This window comes from Dermacentor variabilis, chromosome 7 (assembly GCF_050947875.1).
Source record: "Dermacentor variabilis isolate Ectoservices chromosome 7, ASM5094787v1, whole genome shotgun sequence".
In the NCBI taxonomy this organism is placed as follows: Eukaryota; Metazoa; Arthropoda; class Arachnida; order Ixodida; family Ixodidae; genus Dermacentor; species Dermacentor variabilis.
Window position 1 is genome coordinate 139,449,053 of NC_134574.1, and position 14,530 is coordinate 139,463,582.

Genomic DNA, 14,530 nt, shown 5'->3' on the forward strand with positions numbered 1-14,530 from the left:
GTACGCGCGTGGAGCCGAAGCACGCCTTGCGCGGCCCTGGAGGCACTGGAGACAAAATAAGCGCCGTCTAATACGTTGGCGTTGCGGAGTTTGTATATTCGTTATAAGTTGCGCGTCGATAAAAGTGTCTGAGGCAGCTTGTTATGGGACCAGAAGTCAACAGATAATCAAGCTGTGATAGAGTGTATAGGGGAACTTGTTCGAATGTGCGTAGGAACGCGTATAGCGCTCTTCACCACTTCTTTATCCCGAGTGCGAGCAAGCGCAAGTGCAATTACACTTCGTCTAAGCGACTCGCAAAAACTCGCTGCAGGCCTGATTTTTGTTTCCGCAACGTGGGATCGCAGGAGTAGCTCGGCGTGGAAGTGCACGGAGATTGTATATATATGCCCTGAGAGACGCGGTCTGCATCTGCAAGGCTAATCCCACCAGCAGCCTACAACCACTCAACTCAACACAACTCAACACAACTCAACGCAGTCTATAGCGCATACGTATAGAGGGGAGGGATCGGCGTGACAATGTCCGTCACTTCTGCGCCGCGCCGCCCCAAAGAGACACTAAGCCATCGCGCGACAAGGCGAACTGTATGCATGAGACAAAAACGAAATCGCAGTCAACGTGCAGACGTGTACACCGTGTATCGTAGGACGCGCCCTGGTGGCTGCGGCGGGGGGCCTTCGCGCCTCGTCCTCGTCGCCGAAGGTTGATGCCGCGCAGGAGCGTCCCTGCCCCGCAGGGGTGGTTCTTTTTTTTGTTGTTGTTCTCGTTTTCTTGTCTTTTTTCACGCACAAAGCGAACGTTATCGACACTTGGCGCATTATCCGCCGCCGATAAAAACGTGTGAAACCAATTAGGCGACTCCGGACGTCGTGGCACGTATAGCCGTCCGGCGCACCGGAGAACATGAAAGAGAGCAAATAATTGAGCTTGGCGACGGTTCAAGGTCTCGCGCGCAGCAGTTAAGGCGAGTGCCCGGCGCCCATTAACACTGTCCCCCCCCCCCCGCCGCGATTGCTGAGAAAGGAAAATGGGCACGTGACTAAGTGGGACCGTAGGTCGACCTGCACTCCTGTATATGTCCGGAGCCCTATGTACCCACTGCGTCCCTGGAACTCTGCATTTGTCCGCGTCCTCTTCTTTCTTTTTTCTATTTAAAAAGACAAAATATGAGGAACTTTGGTGGAAGAGAAGTGGTTGGGTATGCATCGTTCGCAATTTGGTCCGGATTTTTTTTTTTTTTTTTTTTTTTTTGCCGAGGCGACACCCTGGATTGCCGACGCCGACGCCGGATTTTTTGCGACGCGGGCTGCTTAACGCCGTCGCGTTAAAATTGTACGCTGTACATTGCATGCTCATGTGACTGCGCCCTTCACGCTATCGTTAAGAAACACCGACCGGCCGAGCAACAAGCTTTGCCCCTGTACTTTCATTGTTGTCAAGGTGACGACAGTTGTGTGGGGAATGTGATTAACGTCGTCGTCAGGTTTGCGTATATCTTCGCTGCTCGATTGGGGTAATTAACATTGGGGTATCTATGCAGTAAGAATGGCGTGTAGATCGCGGATACGACGAAGAGTCGGCGCCATGAATATATAGACTAATGACCGTGGCCTTCGGACCACTTCGTCCGTTTGTGCACGCTATGCACGCTATGTGGGTGATGCACTATATACGACAACCAAAAGATAAAGTGGGAAAGAAACTGGTAAACAGATTTAACTATATATGATAAAGGATGTCATTTAGCTATAGTAATTCAAGGCTATCAGAAGTTGCAGTCGTTGCTTTCCTTTGTTTTCTGCTACGCTCCCACTTCGCAACTTAGAAAGTGCTCGTACCCGAACGTTTACCGGTATATGTAACAAGTAAAGGTACTGCAGTCAGCTTTATTTTATTATTTTATTTGGGGAGCATTTGCCGCAAGGTATTTGTAGAACCACCCCAAGCATGTTTACGTGTTACGCAAACGTGAGGCGCGTTTCCGCATAGATGCGTAAGAAATCAGTCAGGCACTTAAGACTATCTATCTATCTATCTATCTATCTATCTATCTATCTATCTATCTATCTATCTATCTATCTATCTATATATCTATATATCTATCTATCTATCTATCTATCTATCTATCTATCTATGGTACCACATGCATACCAAAGTCGAGTGACGAGTACGTACCTTCTCAAGTGCCCGTCACAGACTCATGGATGTGCGGCCACAGGAAGACATCAGACGATGCAGTCTGCGATGTAAATAGAGAAAGGAGACTCTTGTAAATTTACATAATTGACCGCTGAAATAGCTGCGACACTCTGTGAAAATAAATTTACATCTCGTTTTCACATTTAGTGAATTCGCGTCACTGCATGCACGAACCTATAAGTTATACCGGTTATTTTACTTGGGAAACGCCAGCCTATGCGCCGCAGAAAGCTTCCTCGCGGATATCTCCTTCCTTTTCTTAAAAAAAAATATTGCATCCTAAAACTAGAGATGATTGCCCATTTTCCTGATCACGCTCTGTTACCGTAGCTCTCGCCATTGAAAGGCTCCAGTTGTACCCATTATGAATATTCCAGACTGGTTCTTTTTGTTGTTGTTATTGTTGTAGCCCTATGTAGGAAAGTACACATACACAATACTGTGCATCGTAAAGAACGAGGTCTGCGAGTTGAATACCGATGGGGAGCCTCGGGAGTTTTCAACTGTGTTCTAATTCAAACGACACCGAAGTTCAGTTCATTACATCGACCTCAGTTTTGAACCGTTTCTATAGACAGACAGAGCGAAAGTATGCAGAGGTAATAGTGTGTGTATATATATATATATATATATATATATATATATATATATATATATATATATATATATATATATATATATGTTCTTAAATACACATACATCGACACGGTCTTGAAAGAGTTCTGTAACCGCAGACGTATTCTAGAGGTTTAATTGTCGACGTATCCAAGACGTAGCAGGCGCGCCTCCTAGAGAAACGTCACAAGGGGGCGATGCTCAAACAGGAAAGACGAACCCGCCGTTCGCGTCAGCGCTCAGGAGACAAGCGACGCCGGTGAGAGAGAGAGAAGGAGTACGTCGTCCTTCCTCTTGGAGGAGATTGCGCTGGCCCCACAAAAAGTTCCCAGGCCACTTGGCGGGCCCACTCAGCCCTATCTGTCAAGGGGTTCGCACGCTATATATATAAGGGCGGAACCCCGTCGCCGCCGAAGGAACACGTCAATCAGCGTTAGTCAAGACGCGGGATTGGACCCATTGGCGCCGCAGTCGCAAGAATAACACGTCATCAGCAGTCGGAGCAGCAGCATAGGATTGACAATACAGTAGGCGAAAGTGTCGCTCATCGCAGAGCAGAGTTCGTTCTGACGTTGCGAGCGCATTGCCGACTATACTTCGCTTGAGCTCGGCATTGTAGTCCTGCCCCCATAAAAGTGAATTCACACGCCGTGCGTATATAGTCCTGGCTTGGATTTTTACACGGATTTGCCGTTTCGGCTATATAAAGTACGAGTATATATACTCATTTTCTACGCACAAAAAGTAGTTGGCCTATTTTCTTCGATATGTTGTGATTCATTAACTTCAGAACAGGAAGTTTGCAAAAGGAAAGCCTATAGAGACATATTAGTCGGTAAACAAAAAGTATAAAATAGGAGCTATCGCACAGCGGAACTTCCGAATTGAATTTAATGTGAATATTAGGGAAAAGTTAATATGGCGAATCAGTTCTACGCGGCTTCAACGATCAAAACAGACAATTTCAACCGAAACGCATGCGCAGCAGGCGTTGGTCGGGAACGAGCAAAACAGTGTCAGCGTATCAGTGTACGACGCCTCAAACGGCAGCTAAATACAACACGCTATATATATATATATATATATATATATATATATATATATATATATATATATATATATATATATATATATATATATATATAAAGCAGGGTCGATGCAGCGGTAAATGCGGGAGAAATGCGTTAGCATTACGCCGGCCGCGGCTCTTTGAGGTCCCGGATCCATGATTTAAACCACGCACCGTCACCACATTACAAAGCGTTGCTCAGGTGCTCACACGACCACACGTCATCCCCCTTCGAGGAGCGAAGCGCGACTGACAGTGGTCCGGAGCAGACCACAGTCAGTTGCACTATATATATATATATATATATATATATATATATATATATATATATATATATATATATATATATATATATATATATATTTTTTTTTTCCACTTTGTCACTAATAACGAACGCACTAAAGAATGAATTCAGAGTCGCCTGTTCTACAGGCACACGCAGCGTCGGCCGGCCTGTCCTGCAAGAGACGCCCTTGCGGGAAACACGACAGCCAGCCGGAATCTCGCGATGCACTTTGCGAGGCCGCGTGATCGGTTGTCTCCTGCGGAAGCAGCGTGTAAGAATCTCGTGGCGGGAAAGGCCCCCTGAAGGCACGGGCGAACGCGTTCCGGCGTGTTGCCGGACGACGGCGAAACGAGTGTTCCTTCAATGTGTCACGCTGTATGGCGACTCGTGACACCTTGTAGGCTGCAGAGTTCTTGAATGACGCCGATGTATCGATTCGCCTCTCATACCGTGGTCTATTCCTTGCGACAAATCGTTGTGATAAAAAGAAAGACGTGACGATCATACATGATGTCAGTTGCAAGGAGCTGCACCTACATCTAAATCAATGACGATAGATTGGTGGTTCCGGAGAGGCGGACAGATGGATTCACACACGGATGGATATTGTGAGCATCTCTTTTAAAGCCCGGTAGTGTCACATGCCACGAAGCCCCTTTCTATTCAGCCAGCTAATAGTGCCTCGAGCCAACCTTAAGAAGAAAGAAAAATTTTTTTTCAAAACCACGAAAGTTGCAACTTCTATGGTTTTGAACGGTATAGGTTCCTGAAGTGATTTACACATAGAGACCACGGGTGTTCAAGGCTTAGACTGCGCGTTGTGGAAATGGTAGCACATTCCAGGCTAAAACAAAAATGGAGAATTCTTAAGCGTATGAATTTTCTCCCTCAAAAGTTCAGTAATGTGGCACGAATGGTGAAACAGCACTTTCGAGACAGGACTGCGTGCAGTTTATTGTGAGACCAGAACATTCAGGCCCCGGTGTGGCTCTGCATATACAGCCGAGCCCAAGGTTGCGGATTAGGTATCTTGACAGCGCGGTGGCCGTATTAATGCGATAACATTCTTTAGAAACTTCAACCAGTTTGCGGTACGTCTGTGTGTATCATTCTGTGTATATGTATGTTCATACCTAACCTCTTTCCCGCCATGATGGGTCACTGGTTCATGATCATCATCATCAGCCTGCTTACGCCCACTCCATGGCAAAGGCCTTTCCCATACTTCTCCAACTACCCCAGTCATGTACTAATTGTGGCCATGTTGTACGGGGCCGTGTTGTACTCACGTACGGGGCAGAAACCTGGATGCTTACGAAAAGGGTTCTACTTAAATTGAGGACGACGCAACGAGCTATGGAAAGAAGAATGATAGGTGTAACGTTAAGGGATAAGAAAAGAGCAGAAACGCGAGTTAATGATATCTTAGTTGAAATCAAGAAAAAGAAATGGGCATGGGCAGGACACGTAATGAGGAGGGAAGAAAACCGATGGTCATTAAAAGCTACGGAATGGATTCCAAGGGAAGGAAAGCGTAGCAGAGGGCGGCAGAAAGTTAGGTGGGCGGATGAGATTAAGAAGTTTGCAGGGACAACATGCCCACAATTAGTACATGACCGGGCTAGTTGGAGAAGTATGGAAGAGGCCTTTGCCCTGCAGTGGGCGTAACCAGGCTGATGATGATGATGATGATGATGATGATGATGATGATGATGATGATGTTCCTGTAAACTTCCTAATCTCATCCGCCCAACTTACTTTCTGCCGCCCCCTGCTACGCTTCCCTTCGCTTGGAATCCAGTCCGTAACCCTTGAAGAACATTGGTTATCTTCCTTCCTCATTACATGTCCTGCCCATGCCCCCCATTTCTTTTTCTTGATTTCAACTAAGATGTCATTAACTCGCGTCTGTTCCCTTACCCAATCTGCTCTTTTCTTATCCCTTAACTGGTCACTGGTTAGTCGGTGGTCAAATGGGCAGAGAGAATCAGGCTACCTTGCTGGCGCTGCTGTGCTGATGGAAGCAGGTTGAAAATCAGCCATCCGACAAATTTGGCTCACTGAGTGTGTGAATCTGGGTATGTGCCGCTCTTCAGTGAATCTTTATGACGTCAACTTGGGTCGCGTACAGGTTATGTTCCGCTTTTCACAACATTCATCGCATAAAACACATCACCAAGAATAACGAACTAATCACGAGATAGACTGCTAATCACTATAAAGCCGTCGTACGTCATTCGGGTCTAAAGGATGGATGCGCACCAATGTTCTAGATGCGTCGTCAAAAATGCACAAAGTTCTCTATGCACGCAAATTAAGACCTCAGCGAATCTCAGGAAGTTCATCGTCATCATCATCCTTATTATATTTGAGTTATCTGGGTCATATCGGAGTGGTTCTGTATAAACCGTGTTTTCTTGTACTTTACAGCATGACTTCGTGCTGCTTAGACTTCAGGTTCATGGCGTGGCTCTTGGTTTGCGCTGGGTTACTCTGAATTAGTTAACAATGAAACTACATATATGATATTTTAACCCCTGCTGCACAGACGGCGTGATGGCTTACGGAGCGTGGGTACTGCGACAAAGCTCGTAGTTCCCGCAGCAGTTTTTGCTTGCACACGGTAAAACAGTTAAACAGTAAACCGCAGCCTCCGCATTTTAAAAGCGGTGGCTGCACAATTATTCCACTTTCCGCAGCTGTAGCACTGAAAGCACAGTTCTGACTCCACGGGCACCGTAACAAAGGTTCGGTGCCCCTGAAAACTTCCCGAAACATCTTGTAGCGTTAGCTTTATTCGCAGTCATATGTAGGCACGCGCGATCAAAATATGTATGCGGGCCAGGGGTTGTAAAAATATACAACCCCAAATTTCCTCTCTGACACGGAATCGAGGAAATTCTGTTTAATACCTGGAACTGGAGAGTGCATTAAGACTTCGCATTACAAACATCACAGCGAATTTGTCGGTTTAAGTTGGCCTCGCTGAGCTCCCAAGAAATAAGCTTTTTTTTTTTTCGCATTTGCCGCTACCAATAACATAGGAGAAGAAACACACCTTTGGAGAGATAAGGGTAGATATAAGACGGGGAAGGAAACAGGACAAGATATATGAAAATAATCTGTCAGCACAAACGCGATGAACTGGCTTGACAGCGACGACAGCCACGTCTCACCCTCCATATGCCAGCATATATAGACTCGAACTCGGTTCTCTAAGAGATTACTGTAATGTGGAAACTTGGGCTAGTTGGGCGATTAATCATAATACCTTGCTGGTGTAGCAGCGCACTGACACGGACACAGTGAAGGCACACAGCGGGTGTCGTCTTTTCTGGTGTGTCTTCACTGTGTCAGTGCGCTGCTTCGCCAGCAAGGTATGAAGACATTGCTGCTTTGCTCAGTAAAGCCGAAGAGCAGAAGAAACAGAAATAGATCAAGAAACAGCACCTTGTCGCGAAGCCATGGTTCCCGCCCGCACCGTTCGGTAGACGCGAACAGCTTGCCCCTAAACACACACGAGGCGTTTCGCTGTCGGGCGCACATGCGAAGCCGGAGGCGATGAAACGTCGCGACGCGGGCTTTCCTTCGCAACCAGGAACTGTGGGGCGGCCGAGACACGCGACGGGAAGCGCGGCTCCTCCTTCGATCGCTGTCGCTTCTCGAGACGGAGCGTTTCCATGTCGGACGCAATGCGGCGCTGAAACACGTATACGGAGACAATACTGCGAGGACGGATTAAGGATTAAGGTTGATCGGCTCCGCATGTGCGTGCGTCGTGTTAAACTCTCAGCCGATTGAGTGAGTGAGTGAGTGAGTGAGTGAGTGAGTGAGAGAAGTGAGTGAGTGAGTGAGTGAGTGAGTGAGTGAGTGAGTGAGTGAGTGAGTGAGTGAGTGAGTGAGTGAGTGAGTGAGTGAGTGAGTGAGTGAACGTGTAGCTGGGCAAGTGACCGAGAGAGGGAGAGTGGACGAGTATGTGTCAATGTGAGTGAATAAGCGAGTGAATCGGTGCATAAATGTTCGTGGAACAAGTGACTGGGTGAGTGAGCGAGGTAGCGAATGATTGAGTATGGCAAGAAAGAAGGGCAGGAGTGAAGGGAAAGAGAGCGAGAGGGTTAGTGAAGGAGTGGTTGAAACGGCGAGTAATTGACTGGTTGACTGAGTGAGCGATCGATCGATCGATCGATCGAGCGAATGAGTGAGAGAGCCTGTGTTAGCGAACGAGTAACTGAATGGGCGAATGAGGTAAAGTTGCAGTCTCACCCGAAAGGTGAACTATTCACGGCGACAGCAAAGCACTATTTCAGGAAGTAAGGCTGCTAATTTTATGGGAGATATCCTTCGCTGTAAACATAATTCGCTTACTAACTAAAACAAGTGTGGTCTCACGCGCCCAATCACGCGCAGGAACACAGTTCATTTGATGACCGCGAGCACTCACAGTCGCGGCGCCGGCGCGATGAGGAGCTGCTCTAACCGGAAGTTCGCAAATTTGTCCCAATGGAAACTCTTCACACTGCCGCTCCCTATACACTACTTCAACATTGCCATGTCTCAGAAAAAGTCAGCAGATCACGTGACCTTCATCACTCGGCGCGCGGGCAGTGCGGTCCCGGCGGGCTGGGTCGCGCGATCCGCGCATGCGCTGTTAATTGTGACCGTGACAGCACGGCGTCGACAACGGCGACGGCGAAAGCGCGCCTCGAGTGTCCCTATAACGGCTACCACAATAGAATGAGTGCGTCAGCGAAAGAGCGAGCCATCCGATACGATGCCACTCGAGGTCTATGAATTTTGCGGTGCTTTTAGTCCAACTAAACAAATGCGCTCTGTCGTTGACCGTGCCCTAATAATTGCCTAATAGTAAACATTTGGGGACGCAGCTCATGGAGGCACTGCAGCAAGTGCGTGCAGATAGGTTTGATAATCAAAGTGATTAATGATTTGAGTCACCACGGGCAGACAGCTACGGAGCAGCTATATAACAGTTTCTTTGTTTTGTTTTTTGCTTTTAATCTCCACATGCCGCACTGAACTCGTAAAAACGTTTCGCCGAAATACAGAGCTCCGCCGAACCACGTTCACGCTCGAAAGGAGATCATACGAAAGAGCAACTAAAGAGCTAGCTTCTCTCTGTTCTTTTTTTACCCCCGTTATCCTGTTCCTTTATTACATTTCGTTTTGTTCGGTTCTTCGCTCAGCTTCTTTAGCAAGTGGCAAAAGCAAAATTTGCAGCTTGCTCTGCCGGTCGTTGGCACCAGCGCGAGCACACACACACGCGCATCTACACCCGACAGAGGTACAGAAAGAACGCAGACAGGCACATCCGCAGCTCAGGGAAAAATAAAATGCGGCTTGCACCCTCCGCGAAACGCAAGCAGGCGTAACACAGCAAAAGCCACAAGTGGGTTCAGTTTACACGGATGCGTGCGCAGTCCTCGAAGCATACGGTACGCTGCGTGGCGGCGGCTGTTCGTGCAAAGTTGCGATCAAGTGTTTCCTGCGGTCGCCGCGCCACATCGTGTACACGTTTCCGAGACACAAGTTCGGTGAACGGATCGTGCCAGCTGCGCTGATTATGTGCATAATACGCTTCGTCATCAGTATACCACGCACGTGACGGCGATTTGTAGATCACCACGTGCGCGCCTAATACAGTTTCTATTGTGTGCATAAGGGGTCGTCGTACAAGTCGCTTGGTTTCTCTGTTCTGTAAAAAAAAAATAGTCATTAAGCTATAGGGTTTTACGTGCCAAAACCCCGACCTGATTATGAGGCACGCCGTAGTGGAGGACTCCGGAAATTTCGACCAACCGGGGTTCTTTAACGTGCACCTAAATCTAAGTGCACGGGTGTTTTCGCCCCCATCGAAATGCGGCCACCGTGGCCGGGATTCGATCCCGCGACCTCGTGCTCAGCAGCCCAACACCATAGCCACTGGTTAACCACGGCGGGTATCCTTCTCTGTGTGCGCGCGCTTTGGGATACCCCGCAGGTGCCCCCTATATAAAAGAGCAGAGTAAAATCGAGTACTTCAAGACGTCTCGTACGCTTCTCTGCTTTCTTCACAGGCGTCCTGTCCTTTTGGCTGTAGGTGATGCCCATATGCATGCGCTTATAAGCTCATTTGGCCGTTTTCCTTTCTTTTTTCTGTCGTTGCTTAGTTTGCATTGTGACAATAGCTTCGAAGGTGCAACAGCCAAAAAGCTCTCGAGATATAGTCGGTTCTCTCGAAATGAGACTATAAGATCCGTTACCAAGTGAAATCGTTCGAACGCGAGCGAAAATAGGACGAGAAATTGGATACTCCGAGCAGTTACTTTCAGCATTTCTTTTCATATTTAGCGAATAGAATAAACGACTGGTCACCAGCCAGGACTTTCCAGATTTTACGAAATCCTCAATGTAACGGAATCATAGCGTGTTCTCTCGAGCTCCGTCAGATGGGCGATGATTGAACTCTCTAGCGGATATAATATGCGTAGCCTGTTGGTTCTGAAGGATGTTGAATATTGTACTTGTATATAGTTGAAGGCTTTGAGTGAGCAAGAGGTAATACTTTCCAAAAATGGTACCTGATACTGTGTTATCTTCTTAACACAAAGACACTTGAAGGCAGCAGAAAGTTTGTAGAAATAGAGCTCGATTTCTGTGTATACAACGACTTCCGTGAAGGATCTTTAAGGCTATAGGCAATCGCAGTTTCTTTGTCTGTTTGCGTTTGCTCGCGTGAGTGAGGGCGTACATAATATGCTGACAAACTGATATAGCGCTAGCAACGCTGCCTTGTGCATACTTTATAGCCTATAAAGTGCAGGCGTAGTTTCACGCATAAACTGAGGCCGGCTGCGACGAAATACTTTTCATCAGTGGCGCGATATGAAATGCCGCACGTTCACATCACACACTGCTCCTGACGTTCAAAGGGCCTATACCATTCCAGGACTCACTTTTTGTTTGCTTGTTTTCTTTTCTAAGTTTCGCTTCGCTCTCTTTTCCGCCTCCTAAACGCTCCATAACAACTCCGCAGCAAAGCGATAGTTGTTCCGCGACCAATCATTATTAGCTCGTTATGCAAACTACACGTGGACAAGCCGCTGATTTTTTTTTCTCGCGGCAAATCGACAAGCATCCCAGGTGCATCGGTAATGTGTTATAGTAGAAGCGACACGGCCGTCTATAGGAGAAGGGCTTTGACTCGGCGGGAGGGAAAGGGGGTAAGTTACGAAGTATACGCGTATACACGCGCGCATGCGCAAACGGTTCCCGCGCAAGATGCGGGACAACACGGAATAAGCTTCATGCGTGCTGCTGCTTTCTTCACCCCGCGAACTATCGGTGTGTACACAGCGTCTTTTGCCTACACTCCAGTTGTTATTCGTTGTTGTTCCCTGCCGTCGTCGTTTCTGCATAATGAACTCGTTGGCCAACGGGGGAAAAAAAAAAAAACTGCGCCAGCCGCTTCAACAGCTAATTGCGCGTTAATAGACGTTTCGGCTTGCACCGGCATTTGGAAAGAGATTACGCGCGCCACACCTCAGCCGTGCATAATATGACGGCGTAAAAATTACACACGCGCAGGTTTTAGTAACGCGTGCACTTTCGCAACAAAACGAACATATTTATCGACCGCTCCTCCGTTCCAGCGAAGCTTTGTTTGTTGTCTTCCTCTTCGATCCGCGACAGCTTCCTTGTCAGCGAGGACAGTAGGGCAGGGCTATATAGCGCATGCGTTTGAGCATGCGTTGACAGAAAGTACACAATGGAGGCATTGTTCGGTGCTAAATCAAGGGCGCGTATGCTTTTAAGTCATCTGGAGGCGTATACACGGGTGATGTGACGGCAGTGGAAGAAGGAAACCCCCGGTGACGAGACCTACGGAACAGCGCCAATCGATAGACAGACAGGTCTGTTTATTTGAAGATGGGGAGGTGTATTCCACCAATAGGCGCCGCCGATGGAGCTCCCCCAAAAACATCGAAGCTTCGGCAGCATTTCTATATAGTGTAATCGTAGAAGAAACAAAGTATGGAAAAGATAGAGTGTTGGATTATCCACATACATGCGTACACTTGCCACTGTATAGATTACAACGAAACTTCGATTTAACGAGATCGATAGGAAGCCGGAATTAATTCGTTAAATCGAGAACATTTTTTTAAAGCCCGTTTGTACAATTACGATACCATGTTTATTCAGGGGAAAATAATTATTTTCCCTCCGTACGAACTTATCGTGAACTCTTAATGCCGTTCTGCGTAATCCTCAATAAGTAAGTGGAACATTTGTGCAAATATGTGCAACTTATTATTTGGAACCTGTGTAAAACGAGATCAGGATGTTAGACTTTGTGAACTTTAAGTGGAACAATATGAAGAGTGATACACTGCTCTAAAACTTCTGTATATCGGCTGGGCAGTTCACTTCGTTGCTTCGAATCCGCTAACGCATAAGGCTCTATGAATATGTGTCGAGGAATCGGGAGAACATCGTAAAATCGAAAATCCTCACAAAATCGGGATTCGTTAAATCGATGTTTGCCTGCGTGTAACCTATAGTCTCAGGAACAGTTACTTCGGCTTTACATTTGCGCTACTTACATGGCGAAGGTTCGACGAGCCATACAGAGCGTATACCACATATACATACAAGAAATATGTAGCTACTGATATAATTGCTTCTTTGCGGCACCTTCCTGTGTTCACTGGTAAAAGAAATAATCATTGAAGCTTAAGAAAATGTGTTCCCCTATGCAGGTCATTTGACAACGAACGTCAGACACACCAAAGGGCATTCATTATACATGTGCAGTTTGCAAATGAAAAGCACGAATATTTTCAGTTTCTCTTTTTTTTTTCAGAAGTTCGGCGAAGCGAAACAAACGCTTGTGCATTGAGCAGTATATGGGGACGAGGTTTACGAGAGAGACGTCAGGGCAGGTTAGGTGTGTGGCATCAGTGGACAAAGTACGATCTGGCTGCTACAGTCATGGTGAATTTAGAACAGCAATGTATACGTTCCGTTTGGCTGATGCCGACCGTAATCACCTTCATATCGTTCCAGATAGCACAGCTTGCCGCATGACGGGGATCCGGAACAAAGAGCGTCGTAGTTCAAATTGCACTCTCGTTTGAAGAAGCAGTGCCGCTAACTGGCCGGCTCACTGTACAGTCATTACCAATAGTCAGTCATATATTGGCACTGAGACTGAGAAAGCAGAAAAAAAATAGCCGCAGCATGAAATCAGTCGGAAGAGAACTTGTCATAGGACAAGGAAGGATGTATGCACTTGAAGACAAGCAGGGTAATGACATGGGCAATTTTGATGACATAGTAAAAGCAGCAGAATAATTCTATACTGGACTTGTACAGAACCCAGAGCAGCCATGATATCCCCATTCGAAGCAGTAACGAACATGTTACAGAGGCTCCTCTTATAACTAGCGATGAAGTTAGAAGGGCCTTGCAACATGAAACGGGGAAAACCGACAGGAGAAGATGGAATAACAGTCGATTTAATCAAAGGTGGGGGATACATCATGCTTGAAAAGCTGGCGGCCCTCTATACGAACAGTCTCATGGCTGCAAGGGTCCCAGAAAACAGGAATAATGCCAACATTATACTAATACGCAGAAAGGGAGACGCTAAATAATTGAACAATTATAGGCCCATTAGCTTACTTCCAATGTCGTATAAAATATTCACCAAGATAATGTTCAATAGAATAAGGGCAACCCTGGAATTCCGAGAACCAAGAAAACAGGCTTGCTTCAGGAAGGGATACTTTACAATGCATCACATCCATGTCATCAATCAGGTAATCGAGAAATCCGCAGAGTGCAATCAGCCTCTCTATATAGCTTTCATAGATTACGAAAAGGCGTTCGATTCAGTAGAGATACTAGCAGTCATAGATGCATTACGTAATCAAGGAGTACAGGAGGCTCGCGCATATAACTTGGGAAATATATACAGAGATTCCACAGCTACCTTGATTCTCCTCAAGAAAACTAGAAAGATACGTATAAAGAAAGGGATCAGACAGGGAGACACAATCTCTCCAACGCTATTCACTGCATGCTTGGAAGAAGTATTCAAGCTATTAAACTGGGAAGGCTTGCGAGTAAGGATCAACGGCGATTATCTCGGCAACCTTCGGTTTGCAGATGACAGTGTCCTGGTCAGCAACACTGGGGACGAGTTACAACAAATTATTGAGGACCTTAACACAGAAAATTTAAGAGTGGGGTTGAATATTAATATGCAGAAGGCAAAGATAATGTTCAATAGCCTGGCAAGGGAACAAGAATTCAGGATCGCCAGTCAGCCTCTACAGAGTCTGTACAGAAGTACGTTT

The 14,530-nt window shown here is 46.7% G+C and overlaps 1 protein-coding gene across 2 annotated transcripts in view; it reads right to left on the reverse strand.

Annotated features, from left to right (window-relative positions):
- The window catches only part of pros (homeobox protein prospero), a 256,693-nt gene that overhangs the window by 145,899 nt on the left and 96,264 nt on the right, over nt 1–14,530 (reverse strand). For both annotated transcript variants that reach the window (XR_012829655.1, XM_075699409.1), the window contains exon 2: nt 2,179–2,242. The gene's annotated coding sequence lies outside the window, so the exon portion shown is untranslated. The remainder of the gene's footprint in view (nt 1–2,178; nt 2,243–14,530) is intronic.